General features: G+C 40.8%; 1 protein-coding gene across 11 annotated transcripts in view; it reads right to left on the reverse strand.

Annotated features, from left to right (window-relative positions):
• The window catches only part of ZNF644 (zinc finger protein 644), a 73,094-nt gene that overhangs the window by 28,062 nt on the left and 26,953 nt on the right, over positions 1-18,079 (reverse strand). For 6 of the 11 annotated variants that reach the window (XM_017805513.1, XM_017805509.1, XM_017805500.1 and 3 more), the window contains exon 1: positions 16,545-16,600. The exons of 2 other annotated variants lie outside the window; for them this stretch is intronic. The gene's annotated coding sequence lies outside the window, so the exon portion shown is untranslated. Of the gene's footprint in view, positions 1-9,742; positions 9,858-14,113; positions 14,241-16,267; positions 16,355-16,544; positions 16,601-18,079 lie in introns of those variants that run through there. 3 more of the 11 variants (XM_017805503.1, XM_017805504.1, XM_017805502.1) reach the window with 3 other exon arrangements.

Consider the following 18,079-nt stretch of genomic DNA (forward strand, 5'->3'; position numbering starts at 1 on the left):
AAAGGAAATGGTTACAAATGGAAGCTTTTTTAAAAGTCTTTTTGCAAAAATGATCAACATATCTAAGATTAAGTGTTGAAGGGCTTTAAGCCTGGGCCTTGCTAATTTCCTCACCTTTTCTAGGGCAGAGTTGCGTTATTATTCTAAGGCTAGCTTGCCCATCTTAAGATCATAACTTGTTTGCCTTCATGAATGCTGATTAATGTCAGATGAAATAAATACTCTATTTTACTCATGGATCTTTCGAACTATACAAGGAAGTTTTTCACTTCCTATTTGGAGATACCAGACTACATAACATTTGGAAGAGACTCTGAGAGTCACTGAAGCTGCACAAAAACAAGAATGGATTTGGCTATGGTATCTCTACAGAACTGGGTCTACTTCTAATGAAGACACAACAACTAGCATACATCTTTACAGAAAGGGTTGGTTATTCGTATCTAGACCAAACTAATGTTTAGTCATCATCAAAATTAAATCTGAACGAGATACCTGTCCTCACATACTGGCTAGAATTCCTTCCCTCATTTTGCTCACACACAGCTTATTGATTCTGAGTTCCCCAGTCAGACTGCAATTGTCTCAAAGCCACTTGCCTAAATAACAAACATAGAGTAAGGGAGGACAGACCTTTCAAGTAAGTCTGGCTGGGCAATAAAAAGCAACAGAAGGTAAGTATTTGAGCTCCTTTCCCTAGTCACAGGATCATTTCCTTAGTATCACATTAAACTTCATGCAACCTTAAGCAAGAATGTTATTCAATGTATATGTGCTCATTTCTCAAATAAGATTTATTACAGCTGTGGAGCTCTTCTGTTAGTTACAGAAGGCAAATGTAAAGCTACAGTTAAAAATGCCCACAAAAATAAAAGCCTTTATGTATGAAGAGCCAAAACAACATTCAAAAAATAAGAAAGAAGGTCTCCGCAGGCTTTACATTATCAAACATTACGATCAGCACTAAACCAGACATCTCAGTAAACCTGTGCACTTTGGCTGGGCAGTGACAAATCCCAGCCTAACACTCCTCTCACTGAAGAATTACACCAATGACTCTGCCCCTGTGCAAAATGCCTTCAACGAACACATCTTCTAAATACTGCAATTAACTAAACACTACCAATAAGTCAGAAATAACTCCCGTTTTCAATCCCTCTGGTGTTCAAAGCTCCACCCAATGCACGATAGTACTTGCAGTACTACAGTCACGCAAACATCTTCGTGAAGGCAATGCAATCCACGAGACACCAGATTTTAGCCCAAACTACTGATAGCATTGAGACTGTTTAAAGTTACCTGACCTATTGTGCTTAACCAGCACTCACCTCTCAAAGGTCTGTCTGCTGTCAAAGAAGATTCCTCTCACTCCAATACAAACAATCAAACTCTAACACCTACTATTCATTTCAAGGGTGATGACATTTGAAATAACTCAGTGCCTGACATTCTTTACCAACAGATTCAAGACAGGTAGTTCTCCAAAAACTCCTTAGGTAAAGGCAAAGATTTCAACATCACAAATGCTTTGGCTCAAATCTTCCTGTCTTAATTCTCATTATCAGGAAAAGAAGTGAGAATGAAAGTCACTCTCCACCACCAGGTAATAGACAGCATCAAAAGGGATGCAGAATTGGGTAATGTATCTACAGAACATTCACCTCACTATTCAAAGAGTGAAAGGGCACAAGCATGGTTGTAAAATGGTCAGGCTTCTGATCAGCAATAAGCAGCTGCCTGTTCTGATAAGGGCAGAGAACAGGAAGTGGAAGAAAACTGCAATGGTGGAGACAGGCGCAACCTCAAGTGCACCCCCAATGATACTAAAAAAAAAAGATGGACTGAAAGCTCTTTTTGCTTTAATGAAGTATCTCCTATTAACCTGCCCCCTCTCTGGGAAAAAACACTAGAGAAACACTAGAATGCAAAGGTGTACAATGACTAAATAAAATTTGCTGTAATCTTGACAAGAGTTTGGATCCCTTTATCTACTATCTAGCCCTTATTTCCTAACAGATCTGCAATAACTGACATTTCTACATCTATCTGGGAGAAGACACCATTTTTTTAGCACCTTCTCCTGGAACAATTGCAGGTAGGAACATAATTCATAGAGAAGTTTTTCAGGTCGTTTATTTGAAGTTTTTGTTGCTGTTGTTGTGTATGTGTGTGGGGTTGTTGTTGTTTGTTTGTTTCTTATTTTGTTGTGTTTGGGTTTTTTTTTAAGAGAGTCATAATGTAATACAAAACTAGCTTTTGCCCCTATAGCTGATTACGCTTGTGTAGGAAGGTTAAAAGAAGAAGAGACAAAGGCTAGAATGACTATACTATACAAACTACTTTTGTTGGTATAAACTGTGGCTAAACAGTCCATTCCACTAGCTTGACACGAAATCACAGCAAAAGGCTTGCAACTGTAGTCTTGAATTAGAGACTTGGAAAATTTGATTAGCTAGTCGAGAGTGGCATGTACATTTATCAGGATATGGCCATCCCACCACTAAAATCTGCTAAATTCAAAAGAGGAGGGTGGGGTGCAGAAGAAATTTCATTCTAATACCTGATGCAGCTCTGGAAAACATCTACAATATTACAGAAATCCAATAATCCTAAATATCAGTGTGGGAAAAATCAGCCAGCAGAAAGCAGAGATTACGCTAAGAAAAGTCTATTACAAGAAACCCAGACAAAGTTCCAGCCAAAACTGTACACACAAGTATCAGGGATAAAGTAATTTGAGAAGAGAACTGAAAAAACAAAACCTTAGCTGGTAAGTCTCCTACATCAGTTAATACAGCCAAAAAGCTCTTTAAAGACAAGTGTATGCCATCGTCTTCCTAACAACTAGTCAGCAATGACCTTGTCTGTACAGAACGTAGTTTCCTGCTTTCTGTTTGCAGAAGGAGTTTTGATTGTCTTTGATTCCTATCTAAAAAGTATAAAAATAACTTACTCTACATTCAGTACCCACAAATACCTAGAACTAACATTCAGTGTAGATTAAATAATCACTTGAATTTAAACATGAGGTTTTCTAAAAATCACAAAATTAATTCCCTTTGAGAATTTGTAAAACCTCTCAATCTATGCTATTCCAACTGTAGTTTAACCAACTGAATCATAAATGCCACTGTCAAATTTACTAAAATTAAATTTTTAAAGGAAAAATAATAATAATTACTCTTCTTACAACAGTTAATGAAAAGCAATATTTAGGAGCAGGTACTCTACTGAAGCCTGAATTATCCAGAAGTTAAATTAAGCAAAAGCTTAACACTTTACAACGTGAAGAGACAAAATTTAAGTCTTTTTACTGGAGATGCTTCTGACTTCAAAGAATCTGCAGTAACTGAACAAAAGCAAGCAAGGGACTGCAAGAGAGAAGACTGCCTCCTGCATTTTGAATCTCCTGCCAGATTTTGAGAATTATCTGAAAAACAGTTCAAAGAAGTTACAGTTCTTCTTTGTCTGTTCATCACAGTAAAAGCCACACGCACAGTTCCCAAAGCTGTGGTAGGGCTTTCACGTGCAAGTGCTGAAATCTCTCATTTTTCTACTCGTAGAAAGTTTTGCTTTTTGACAACAACCCGTATGGGATGGTGAAGCACTTCAAGGAAACGTGTGACAGCATAGGAAATGAACACAACTGATCATACCTCAGACTGGGAAGCTGTTTCAGTCCAAACAAAATTACAAGCAGTTGAATGCAACATTAATAGGAGTATCACAGTAGGGAAAAAGGTAGTGAGAGTGAGTAGCCTGAATGGAAGAAAAGAACCTTTGTTTATAGCATCAATTAGGTCAAACAACAAGATTTAATAATTATTTCAAAAATCTGCATTATATATAAAAAAATTGAAAATACATCAGAGGGAAGAGTGTTCCAGGTAGACTGGGGTTTGGACTAACAAAATATATTGGCTGAAAAGGTTACTTTTCCACTCTGTTACTGAACAGATCAGAAGCAAACATTTAAAGATGTACACAACAGGCACACACAATAAAGATGCAAAGATGTCTACAGAGAAGCAAGGGGAAACGAACATAACTTAAGAGCTGCTTACTTTGAGTGTACATTATACAGTAAGCAAATATGTAACAATCAACATACAAAAAAAAGCATAAGAGTACTAAACTGAAGCATCAGTTTAAAGATGGAAATTCTGAAAACATTTAGAATTTCAAGGCCTTAAGAGAAAATACTAATATGTTGTTTCTAAAGGTTACTTATCAGTGCAGTTTCTCCCCTCAGCTAAGATTAGGCGTAACATTCTAAGCATCAATGATATTTAATAAGTAAGTTTACAGTCCATCAATATCCAACTAAATTGAACAGCATTCTTCAAAATGAGATTTGCCATAAGCAATAAGCTGTTAAAAAATAATTCACCTTCTTTGTTATTTCTCTACCTCTTTGAGCTACAGATCAACATACCATTCACATAATAACCACCTGTAATTTTCAGTCACCCTTCAGCCTATTTATCTTGACCACACAAACTAGCTGTTTGCTGCACTTATATACCATAAATATAACAGCTTTTCTCAAATAGGGAAAGCCTAAAGCACGAAATGACGTCATCTCTCCATTCCACTCCAAACTACTAATGGCACTGTACATATCCTTGGCATCATCCTTGACACTGAACACTTTCATTATGCTGTCAGCAAAATCTCCTCAATACATTATCTGTGCAGGAACTGCTTCTACCCTTCAGTTACAGAATCACTCTCTTCTCCAGTCTGCATTTTTATACATACATATATACGTGTGTGTATATATATATTCCTTCACCATATCATATAAGCTTTGCATAAAGCACCTCAAAATACAGTGACATACCCTCTAACTATAAGCACTGCACAAAAGCACTCCAGAAAACAGTCAGTTACATGTAATCTTGCCTACCTCGCAATAAAATTTATTATGGTTCCTCCAAGTTTGTACACCCTACTTCTCAGCTGAAAGTAATTAATTGGAAATCCAAAACAGGAGAGCTTCATCACTTTGCACGTCACAATGCTTTTCTAAGGAACCAACAGCCTTAATTAAAAAACATGCATCTTGTGTCTTAAAAAAAAAGTAAGCTTTAAGAAACATCTGACGCAGCTCATTTTTAGAAAACAGCCTCTTATGTTTCAAGGTTTGTTTTTAAAATACCAAACTACAGAGTAGTGGACATTTATAGTGTCGTCCTCTCCTTTCTCCAAAACTACAGAATTTTAACAAAAGCATGAAGCAGGTCAGCTAAGCATAAGAATAAGCAAAGTTTAAGCTAAGGTCGTGTACATCAAATTAGTGAATCCCCTTTTGTGCACCACCAAGCAGCAACATTCTACAGTTCAAACATGTCTTTACATACTATGCATTTTTCTACAACTTCAAAGTTTTATCTTATGTGTATTTATCAGCTCCACTTCTACTGAATGAATCCTGTGTCTTTTCAGTTGGAAAGTCTGACAGAGAACTTCACCAAAACCTCCCAAAAGCCAAAAAAAGTACAGAAGAATAAGATCCTCTTTAGGTATGGGACATATTACACATGTGGGAATTTGATGAAAAGCAGACACACTTTACTGTCGGTCCATACCTGCCACCCATCTGCCACTTGTAGAATCCTAATAGAGACAGAATTGCATCAATTAATCTTAACACATTCACTGAACTTGACATACCCCTTTCCTGATGTACTGCATTACACAACTCTGAAATTCCTCAGTGTAACTGTACTATATTAACAGAAAACCTGCAAAAAGTTTACTACACAATGCATACACTTACACCCTTATGAAATAAAATACAGTTTCCAAGTAGATTCCACTCTATAGTCTGATCCTTACTTATAAACCTTCAAATAGGGTGTAGGTTGGGCATACTTATTTCACACTCAAAATATAGAAATATCTTAAAAAAAAGCTTTGCTGCACGCAGAAAAAACATTAAGGGCTTAGTTTCAGAAAGCCAGAATTATGTTACCAGATTCCACCTATTTTGTGAAATAGTATCTCTAGATTGCTTTTTTCCCCTGCAAGTTGTTTTGTAAGGTCATTTATGTTTATTATTAAAATTCAAAACCATTAAGCAACTTTTTGGTGTAGAAGAAGCAGTAATGAGATTCTAAAATATATTTACTAGAAATTAGTTTCTCCAATAAAAAGATTGGCATTCTAGAACAAGAAGCCTAATGATATTCATTAATATATAAATGGATGAAAATATCTGTTTCCATTAAGGACACTTTAACTTAAAAGCAGTATCTCACATAACATTTCTAACAGTAGTTAAAGCAGCACATTAATAATCAAGCCATGTTGTTACTGTAGCAACAATGATTTCTGGTAGCCATTTTCTTTTCAGCTTTAACACTGTTCCAAAGCCAACAGCCCTTACTACAACCTGTGTATAAACCCAAAGGCAGCAAAGTGCTCAGCAGTTTCTCCAGCTATGCGCTTCAGATGCCTCCCTCCAGACCGTCTTCAGCCCAATGTACTCACCTAACAGTATTCCCTAACGCTGGACTTGACACAATTTCCGTTTACACTAATGGAAATGTAACAGTATGGCAGCTTGCTTTTCAGAAAAACCCAAACAACCAAACCCTACATTTAGGAGGCTAGCCAGTCCGCAGGACACTTTCAGAAGAGAGCAGTGCTGCAGTTCATCGTTTTAACCTGCAGGCGCTAAGAACCCAGCCTGACACAAGATCACCTGGCCACAGGCTCACAGCCTCAGTCATCACTGATAGCAGCCACTTAGAAACCCTTCCCAGATCACACATTACAAAATCAAAGCAAGTGCTGGAGCCAAAAGCAATTTCTTAGTAGACTGATGTATCTCTGAATTTTCTACATTTACAAAACTCTTTTAAGACCAACTAGCATACACATCCATTTTCAACTCCTCCTCTACATTTCTGCAGTCTTTAAAATGACAACACTTGAAACACTTCCTTGACTTACAACTGCAATGTAGTTTTTAAAAAAGGTTGAGCCTAAAATCCTACAGCCCAAAATTAGTGATGACATTATTTTCTTCTTTCTTTAAAAAAAATAAAAATCTCTCTTTTGTTGTGTCAAAACAGCTTGAAAGAAAGCAGTGGTGAAAGAGCAGTAACAGAAAGTGAAATACATAAATATTTGTAACAGCAATGGGAGGAAATAGTGAACTGGTATTAGCACATAAGTACCCCCAACAAAATAGGATCCTAAGTCCAAATTCAGTTCCTCACAAGTTTGTTCCAGTTGAAAGCATAGCTATGCTGGGATCACGAGCTCTAATGCCTGCTGTTGTCGGTCTAGACAGCATTTCTGACATTTCCTGACCATGGCAGGAGAGGGAATCTCCTGTTCCTAGCCTCAGAGGAAGCGGATTTTCTGCATCTGTGAAAATGTAGAATCTAACAAAAATTTCCTAGAGATTTCATGCACATTTAGATTTTCCTAAGTATTCATAAACCTTTCCTCATATATAAGGGCTTACATTTAAAATGAAGGTAGGTTTATGCTGAACTCTGAATTGGAGTAGCAGATTTCATTTTGATATTCCTATGACAGTGCCTTCCAGCAGAGGACAGAGTAGACACTCTAGAGTATTAGTCTCTGTAAACATCACTGCTAACTCCCAAACAGCCTGCTTCCTTATCAGAGGAGTAAGCTGTGACTTCAATGTGACTTCGTTCCAGTACGAAGAAAATAACCAAACATAACAATCACTTAAAATATAAATTTCAGCACTGCCATTCTTCCAGCAATAGTTTTCTGAAACAAAATATACGTGTATTTTATACAACAGGATTTAGCTACTGCTTATCAAATTTGAAGTGAAGCTACAAAATACTTTACTTTCTAATTTGGTTGATATACAAGCTATAATCTTTATGATCTACGTAAGATCACTTTGGGGAGTCACATATACTTAACCACTAACATAAAGCTTTTCCTTCATTTTGCTGGAGCCTGCTTTTTGGTGACAGAGGATTGGTTTTGGTGAAGAAGTTATAATATGCTGTCAATGCCATCACCTTGATAGTCATTGAAAATGTAAAAATCCACCTCTCACTTTGCTGCTCAGCGTTCATTTTTGGTTTGGTGACACTAAGTTTCTAACATTGTTCATTGTCTACATAATAAGTAAAAACTATTTCCTACTTTAGATAAGCTGTAGTAATGCAACACAATTTAACCAACTGTGTTTTACTTTTACAGATAGCTGCATTAGGGTTTTTTTTGAATAGGAACAACACACATCTTACAACCCAGGTTATACAACCAGGCCTGGGAAGCAAACTGGGGCAAATGCCTCCACATAACTCTTTGAAATGTAGTTTTTGATCACCAGTTACTGTTGTGAACACTCAGCTGAACCAGTCACATATCACCAGCACCACAACCACAGAGCAGTTCTGATACAACATCCATTAGTAAGCTCCTATTCATGGTCCCTGTGTTCATATGGACAGGGTCCACAAGTTTTATTACTAACAGCATCACCATACAGGATTGTTTTCTATAGTATAATTTCCAAGTGTTTTGTCAAGTTACTAAGCCTTTGCTCCAAAATTACTCTACAAAATTATTCTATCTATTCTATTCTAGATATTTTCAAGATCTACCCCAAGGTCTCTACTCAAGTTATGCAGTACCTTGAGGTCTACTTTCTAAACTGTTTAATAAACACCTATGGAGCTTCCATGCTAAACTGCAAGAAGGCATAGCAGTCCTACAAAGGCTTCACTTCAAAGTTAGGGCTCCATTAAACTTTCTCTTTTCAGCCTTGAACCCTTCAAATGCTTGTGGACTTGGTTTCATTCTTCACTTCCTTTTGCTTAGCTATCAATCGGGTAAAAGCTTTTAGTCTTTGATTCTTTTGCTATTTGAATTAGTTCTCCCAAACACATAAAAACAAATGGAAAAACTCAGTATTTCCAGCATGCCACATCGGTTATCCTCACCTGTGTCTATCCAGCCCACTGGCTATCCTTAGACACCTCGTTTGGTTGGGGCTAAAAAAACTACACATGCTTAGTTTGCCAGTTTTCCTGACCAAAACAGATTTCCTAACCAAACTTTCAGAAGTAGCTCAAGAAACAGAAGAGACAGTACACATACTCTAAGCCTCTTTCATACACTTTACACTGGATTACCAGGATAGCACAAAAGAACCGGATCTGCATGGACTAAGGTTACATAAAATCAAGAATTTTTGACATAAATCCTTGCTAGGCAAGTCATCATCATCATCTCTGCTCATCTCACTGGGATAAAAAATGGAAGGCAAATTCCTAAGTTGTTTTTAGTGTCTAAAAGACATTTCTAAAAATGAATTACCACAATACCTGTATGGTATTTTTAGAAACAGCATGACGTTTCAGTTATATAGGAACTTGAAAGGTTTCTCCCAAGTATTATTTCTATTTTTTGCTCTCTCCCTTGTGCAGAAATACATTCTGCCTTTAGTGCTCACTACTGCTGATAAAACACCGAGAAGCAACAGCAGTCTTACAATTGTGGTAGAGAGAGATACCTGAAGAACCATTTTTTTCTAGACAAGCTGTTCCTCTTCAAGCCTCACATACGCCAGGAAAGAAACTGGACCTCTCTCATCCACCAGTACTTTCAGTCACATGTATAGCAGTGAGAAATCACGGTGAACTTCACCAGCAAGTCTCACCACCTAGAAAGTCTGGGAACAAGGGCTTGGCATTAAGGGGAATGTGGCACTGGATGCTAGTGATGTACTTACCTTACTTCAAAACATTAACAAAAGGAAAGGTCTGTGAGAATCCATGCTAAAGCAGCTCACCAGCAAATCTACTACTTCTCATCACTTGTGTCACTACAGTCCAACACATTCAAGGCTTTGAAAGGACACAGAAATAGACAATCACTATCCCAAAGCACTTCTATAAAAAAACCAAGTCAGACAAAACAAACCTTCAAATGTTCCCCCAAAGCAAAGATGCAGAAAGAATAGACAATAGACAGTACCTACTATCGTTAGTTTATGTACCACACATGCAACCTTTCCACCTCAGTTTCTTTAGCATTTCAGTTCAATTTGCATTCCAGACATGCAAGCTCTACTCCCTCCCATCTGTAATTGCTCCAAATCCTCCCAATTTTTTCATTGCAGCTTATCTAGGTTAATTTAACATCACATGTCCCCCCAACTTACTTTCCCCCTTTTGCCCCAGCAAAAAAACTGCCACAACATTAGATATTTTTTGTTAATAAGTACCTGATTAGGGAGTTCTGATATTTTATTCTCAACTTCCTACAAGACGAAAAACTGTTTTTAAAGTAACTTTCTAACATTTCTAATGTTCTAACATTCACTATAATTTGTACACAGCGTAGTTATTTTTATTACCTTCCACAGATTCTCAATTTTTAAGTTTTGTTCAAGAATAGAAAAGATTAGGTGATTTCAACCGATACCAATACATATGTTAAAAAATAGGAAGTAGAGGAGGGCAGAGTACTCACTTCACTGTGGGAGAGAAGTGGGAGAAGCCAGCTGCCCAACTGTCACTTCCCACTCCCTGTGACAGGACACACAATCAAGACTTTCTCACAGAAAATACACTCATAGCTACAGTATTAAAACAAAAAACCCCAGCACTTCTGTGTGAAGGAAAAAAGTTATTTATATTGGAACTTTGCAGGCAGAGCCCGTCCTCTCTTGAAAATATTGTTTCTAATACCAAGCCAACTTAATAGCAACAACAAAAATACAGCTGTCGGAAAAAAATATTCCCCTTCTCAGTCCTCCCCACCAATGATCACACAGAATCTAGTCTCTTTGGTGAAGGCTTCTAAGAACATTCACAAGAACACATGATTTCTTTGCAAATAAAATAAGCATAAATACAATAACCTGCAGCCCTACAACCACTGTTTTGATTGTTGGGAGCTTAATTTTAGGATACAAATTCTCTAAACTTCCAAACTCTTCTGACTGAAAAACATAAATTTGGAAAATTAAGTTAATATCAGAGACAGTTTCTGAAACTCTACAGCCACAAAACTGTTGTATACGCATACATCTGAAGATGAAGAAAAGTATCAGCCACAAACATTACAAACATTAAGGGCTTTCCAAAAGTAGTCATCAAAAATTGTATCACATAGTGCTCCTAGGAGAGCCAAGTGGAAGCAGAAGGAAAAAACAGAAACATTCAGAGAACAGCCACTCCAGGAAAAAAGCAAGCTATCAGCCAGAAGATTCGTTGAAAAGCAGCAAAACAAAAAAAACCCAAACCGAACCAACAAAAACCCTAAACCATAACCACCACCCATCATCACCCCACTGACTGCAGGCAGACAAGAAACACACACCTACCACTTCCTACCAGCAGCAACAAGGAGCAGCTTCAGAGCTGCCATGCCTTAGGAGCAGACGTACGTAACACTTTTCCAAAAGCAGTCTCCTGGCCTCCTGTTGTACGCCTTTTCCCGAAAACCCATCCCTGTCCCTACCAAAGAACCCCACTGGCAAAGGAGATGGGATAAGGCACAACTCAATGCTATGAACATATGAAATTATTACTCTGTGAAAAGGCAGGCAGGACAGATTCATTACTACATTCCAGTGATATATTTGTTAAGGAATTTCTTATGTCTTCTACTCAAACTATAAATGGATTCGTCAGGTAAAAGATTGTAAATAAAGGTAATTTATGCAAGAGATATACTTTGCTGTGGAAAGTATTTTCACAGGCAGGTGCTAACAGTTGGTCCAGAAACAAGGAAGGTACAACGATCTCAGTTCATGTCTTCAGCTGCAGTTGGACCAATCACTAAGGCTCCTGTAATTCCTTCTATCCTGTTTCCCAAGATGCATCCTCTCCCCTGCTCCAGCTGCTTTGTGAAGAGTATAATATTATCAAGTAGTCACTTAAGGCAAGCAAAAAGTACAATCATTCAAATACTCACAGAACAATGTCCCTTTATGAAAAAAAGCAATCCGATTAAGTATGGTATTAACTTGCAGTTTTGGCATACTGAAAATCTACTAAACACTAGCAATAGGCCTGAAATATTCCTAAGCCCAGCAACCTTTATTCTGATTTGAGCGTGAACTTCACATAAACTGGAATAAGTTTCAAGAAATACTGAATTACTAAATAGCCCATTATCCTTAAACTAGTTAATTATTTGTAAGACTAAGCACTCGGTATCAATCAATAAATGTCAACTAGAGAATTTCATTTCCAGAATCTGGATTTAGAAAGAACCCTCAGTTCCCATACCAAGAATATTAAAATTACTTCTGTTGGAGAGTTCTCTGCATCACCAAGTTTGCTTGGAAGTATCAAGTCAGTTAATATTTAGTGTAAGCAAAACATCAATACCCACTGTTAAGCCACTGTCTTCCCCCCTTTAACCTCAATGGCAATATAAGGACATTGCTGCAACATTTTATCAACAGCTGCTGTGTACAGTTGAAGTGTGACAGAAATGCACCACAATTGGATACTTTTTTTTGTTGTCATTTTATTTCCTGAAATTTAAAAAATCTTGCTCTCCTACAAAGAGGAAACACCACTTATGAGTAAATACTATGGGTTTCGGGTAAACTTTGTACCAAGACAAAACACTCATTACATGACACTGCGTTGCACACAAAGTAAGCAACATGACTGACCACCTGACTACCATGCATTTAAAATTTTTTCAAAAAACCCACACATTAGAAGTTTATGCAAACTCATTACATGGTCTTTCACGATGGAGAACTGTGATTTGAGCATCAAATTACATCTCACAAGATTACTGCACTGGAGAGGTGCAGTGTATTTCTGTCTGTTTTTACATAACAGGGGATGTCCAAGTGACCATTTCTACAGTTCTGTGAACAACATGGGCATGACTTTCCTACCATCGCTGCTTGCGTGAAAGGCTCCTATTACCTGAGCTAAGGAACACAATGTATACAGGCATGGAAGTGCATGTGGGGTTTTTGTTTGGTCTTTGGGGTTTTTTTGTTAATTAAGCACAAAAAGGGTATTTTTTTCATAATACTACAAACTACAGGAAATCCTTTAACTCAGACAGTCCAATAGTATCTGTATGTATATCAGCCAGAATGACCAACATTCACAATTTCCTCAGGTAACTTAACCTTTTTATGCAGTACCAATATGAAGGTTGCATCTACATTGAAGAAAAAAAAAAGAAAAAATGTTAATTATCAAAAATCAGCTTATAGATTTAGTTTACAGGCAGAGTGATCAAGAAGATCAATTAACTTATTTTTAAAGAAGACAGACTTGTTTGTTTTACCAGCGATTCCTTTACACTCTGAAGTTGGGTGGACGCTATTTTCATCTGAAGGAATCAGGTTTTGGAGGTTATGCCAAGTTACCCCAGTCTCAAAATCAATTTAAGTGAGTGCAATGTTGTTTAATTTTATTATTTTCTTCCAAATCTCTGGATACCTAATACAAAGTGCTCTGCAATCCAGAGCACAGAGGAAACTAATTCAATTTGGCTTAAAGTAACTAACATTAGAGAAATCCATAAAACAAGTATCTTAAGGTAGCTCTCTAACACCCACACCTGAACTTTGCTGAAGACAAAAAGGTACTTGAAAATGTAAAAATATGAGAAAAGTGAGTTATTGACATAGTGAATCAGCGACTGTTCAAATACATTTAATTCAAACCAACCTCAGGTGAAGTTGTAGAGAAGTGACACAACTATCCAGTATTTTTTCCAGTTTTAAACTCTTAGATCTTTTGCAAGCTGTTTAAAAGTCTAAAAGTATTTGAAACTAATAACTGTGTGTGTGAGCATGTGTGTGTTTTATTACTATGGAGAACTTTATTCCTTTTTCAGTTCCATTTTCTCCACAAGCAACTTAAAAAGGCTCGAATAAAAAGTATATAAGTTGTGCTAATACTTGAAAGTATAAGCACAAACTATTGCTCAATAAATTCCACTGACAACCCTTGACTTCAGTATCCATATGACATTCAGTTATTTTGAAGTGGAAGGCATTGCCATTCTTGTTTAATATCCTGTTTATTCAGTTGCTGATTCTCCTCCTTCAATCAATCATTTCTGTACTAAATAACCTCACAAAAATGCTCTAAGTGGTCAGTGCCTTTACCTCCTACTAGCCAGGTCACCTGTTGAGATTTCAATTCTCTTAGCATTCACTTAATAACTTCCATATTTTCCTAGATGTATTCCTCCTGGTGTTCCTCAGTATAAATCAGATGCTGGACATTGTGAAACTTTAAAAAAAAAAAAAAGTCATCAGAGTAGTACACCTTTACTTTTTTTTTTTTAACAGCGATATTTCCCAGGTCTTTTTTTAATTTAAAAAAATATCACAAAGACTAAAAAAAAAAAAAAAAGATAATAATATATGTATAAAAAGAAAAGTCAAATCCCTTTGGTGATATTACAACTTTTTTTTCCTCTCTATAAAATTCCTGTGTCTTGGGTAGATTTTTATTAGAAAAATTCTCTTGGAATGAATACTCTAGTAGTAGAAAGAAACTATTTTAATACCATATTTTGAAGATAATTAATTTCAATTCTCACTGTTAATTCTTGTATAACTCTGCACCACATTCCTCTGCAGTTACATTAGACAGGTTTGCAACATCAGCTCTGATTATAAGTCAGTTAATAGGATTGTCACACTGCATCACTCTTTCATGCACTCTACTTAAAGTCCTCTCCAATAAGAAAATTGCTGCATTTTCTCTGCACCTAAGTGACCCACTAAAAGCTTCCCCAGATCTATTTTGCATTGTCTAATCAGTCCATTTAGTCTGCCCTCAAATCACCTGACTTGCACAAGTCAGGAAGTAAAGAATTTTACACAGAAGAATCACATTAAGTTACAAAGACTCTGAAGCACTTCACCCTCCACTGTGAAGAATCTTCTCTTTAAAATTTGTTTTATAATTTGAATCAAAAATTATTTAGGAATTTATATTAAAAAATAACATATTGCACAAACTTTTCAGTAAAATGTAAAATGTACAATTCCACAGAAGAATTCCAGAAATGCTTATCAGTCTCTTATTTGTCCCACGTGTTAATTCATTAATCTGTACAACATGAAATGGCTTCTTACCCTAAAATCTGGTGCACATTCATTCCCCATATGCGTTTGAAAGCAAAGTTCCATGACACAATCTTCATAATTAAATTACATGCTAGAAAGAGGGGGCAGGAATCAGAGTATCACTGCAAAAGAGGTTTTGCTTAAAGGGTCAGTTGTACGACACTGATGGAAACCTATTTTGATATACCACGCTTACTTTTCATTACCACTGTAATGTGTCAGTTTACAGATCAAAATACCACAACAGAAGTATTTCCAACAGACTGAAGGTTACACACAACCTATAAGAAGAAAAAAAACTTTCTGCATTTCATATAACTTATATTTGTCAAGTGTTCACCACTGAAACCTGATGGAACACAAACTTTGTCAGAGAAACCGCCAGATCCTGAAGCAGCTCGGGGCCCGAGGACACGACTTCGATACCTGATCTAGTAACTTTGCTGATGTAAACCACTTCTGCTCGGGGAGCCCCGCTACCGCTCCCGGTCCGAGAGCGCACCGCCCAGCGCCCCTCGCCAGCCCTTCGTACCGACACCGTGCGGTTCGGAGCCGCTCCGCTTCAGGGCAGGCAGGAAGGGACCGCAGGGGAGGAGAGGAGCGCGCATTCCCGCTGTCCCAGAACGGGAGCACACGACCCTTCCCAGGCCGACCAGCACGGGCGGGCAGCGCTGTGGGACCCGCACCCCGGGCCGAACGGCGGCGGGGCGGGAGAGGCGGAGCGCGGGTGGCCCGCGGGACCCGGCGGGCGGGCGGCCGGAGAGGACGGGCCCTGCGGGGCCTCGCGGGGTGACCTCGGATACCCCAGCCCGCGGGGCATTACCTGGCTGCCCCGGCCCCGGGCGGCGCTGCCCGGCCCCGGGCCCCGAGCGGCGGCCCCGGGCTGCCCGGCTCCTCCGCGCCCGGCAATGGCGGCGGCCCCGCTCCCCCTCCCCGCTCCGCGCTCACTGGCTGCGCCGCTTCATGTGACCGCACAGAACCCTCCTCAGCACAGCCCTTTGTGTCCCGCCCGGCCGGGGCACCGGGGACGCCGCTCGCCGGCCCAGGGAGGGGGCGAGAGGCGCTGCCGAGGCCGGAGGGAGGGACGCGGCGGGCAAGGAGGGGAGGGCCAGGCAGGGCAGCGCCTCCCGCGCACGCCCGAGCTCCGCCGCGCCGCCGCCGCCGCCCGGCCCGGCCACTTACCGCGGCGGGCCGTTGCGGCCGAGCCGCGATGCCGCACCAGGTCGGAGGCGGCCGCCATGTTCCCGATGCGGCAGGATGGGGCAGAGCCGCCCGCTACGCCGCCCGCCGCTAGGGCGGCCCGGCCTGCCCGGTCCGACGCGGCCCCGCTCGGCCCGGCCCGGCCCGGCCCGCGCCCCCCGCCACGCCGCGCCCCCCCCCCCCCCGCAAGGCCCCCCCGCGGCCGGGCGGGGGCGGCGGGGCCGCGGCACAAGAAAATAAATCGTAACGGGAAACTCACGGGCTCGCCGGGCTGTGCGTCACGCCGGGGTTACGTCCTGCGCGCGCCGTCGTGACGTCATCGCGCAAGCCTCCCGACCGCCCCGCCACTCCACGCGCGCCTACGGACACACGCGCGCGCGTGCACGCGCCCCGAAGTGGGCGGAGGGCGCACGCGCACGGTCCCCTCCCTTCCCCCGCAGGTAGCGCGCGCCCCTTCCCACCCCCCTCCCCTCCTCTCCCCTCCGACGGCGCGCGCTTCCCGCCGCGCGCGGTCCCACGGGGCGCGCGCCACTCCCGTCCCGGGCGCGCTCCGGTGGCGCGGAGGAGACGCCGCCCGCGAGGACGGGCCCGAACAGCCCCCGCGGCCTCTCCTCACCCCCTCTCCTCACTCTCCTCACCTCAGACCTGGAAAACCAGGTCAGCGGCGGGATCCGCGTCGCGGTGTTCCCGTGCCGGCGGGAAGGCAGGCGGAGGCTGCTGAGGGCGGTGCCGGGGGTGCGGAGAGCCGAGCGCGGGGGACACGGCCCGGGCCCCGCCGGACCATGCAGGGGGCGGGAGGCCACGAGGTGACACCGGGAAAGCGGAAACATCCGGTGCCATTCTCTCCTCAGATGAACGCTCTGAGGGAAACCCTGGTAAAGGGGGAGAATGGTAACCGCGCAGAGACTGCTTGGATGAATTAGATTTTTTCCCTTCAGATTTGCCAGGCCCGGAGGATTTCACGTCGGAGAGATAAAGGCAGTGTCAGAGATGTGAGCAGTGGTCAGAGAGCTCGGGAGGACACCAGATTTCAGGAGAGAAGAAGAGGGAGAACACGGCACATAAAATTCCAAAGGGGGGAATAGGTCAAGAACTGTCAATCATTCTAGCCTCCATTCCCAGAAAAGTACTGAAGCAGATGATCACACATCTTTAAGTACATGGTAGCTAATGAAATGATAAGCTACAGCCAAGATGGATTTGTCAAGAAAATCACATCAAGCCACGCTCATCCCATGCTGTGACAGTGTAACAGGCCCTGGATATGAGTAGCCCTCGATCTGTTATGGCTTGACTTGAGTAAGGTTTTTGACACTATCTCAGAGAACTCTTAACTGAGCAACCAAAAGACATAACATACTGAAATGACTGCAGTGGTACAAAATTACATCAGCAATGCTTCCCTCTGACAAATAGTGGGAACAGCAAATTCCCTGGAGGTGGGCATGTCCTGAGTTTGGTACCAAGTCTAATTATATGACTGGCAGAGTACAGTCTACATGGATTAGATTTGCCAGCAATGCCAAATGGCAGAGCTGGAAGTACGTTGCAGTGCAAGAAAAATTCAAAATACTCTTGAAAAAGTGGTTGTAGAAATAGGATGCAATTGAATAAATACAAGTACAAACTTCAACATTTAAGCAGGAAAATAACAACTGCACAATTGCAAGACTGGGAACACATGAATAGACACTGGGTTTACAGAAAAGGGGTTGGGGATCAGAGTAAATCACAAACTGAACATGCATCAACAATGTCACACTGTTGTGAAAAAAGCTGCAGAACAGAGAGATG

Source organism: Lepidothrix coronata, unplaced genomic scaffold, assembly GCF_001604755.1.
Source record: "Lepidothrix coronata isolate B3197 unplaced genomic scaffold, Lepidothrix_coronata-1.0 Scaffold12, whole genome shotgun sequence".
NCBI lineage: Eukaryota > Metazoa > Chordata > Aves > Passeriformes > Pipridae > Lepidothrix > Lepidothrix coronata.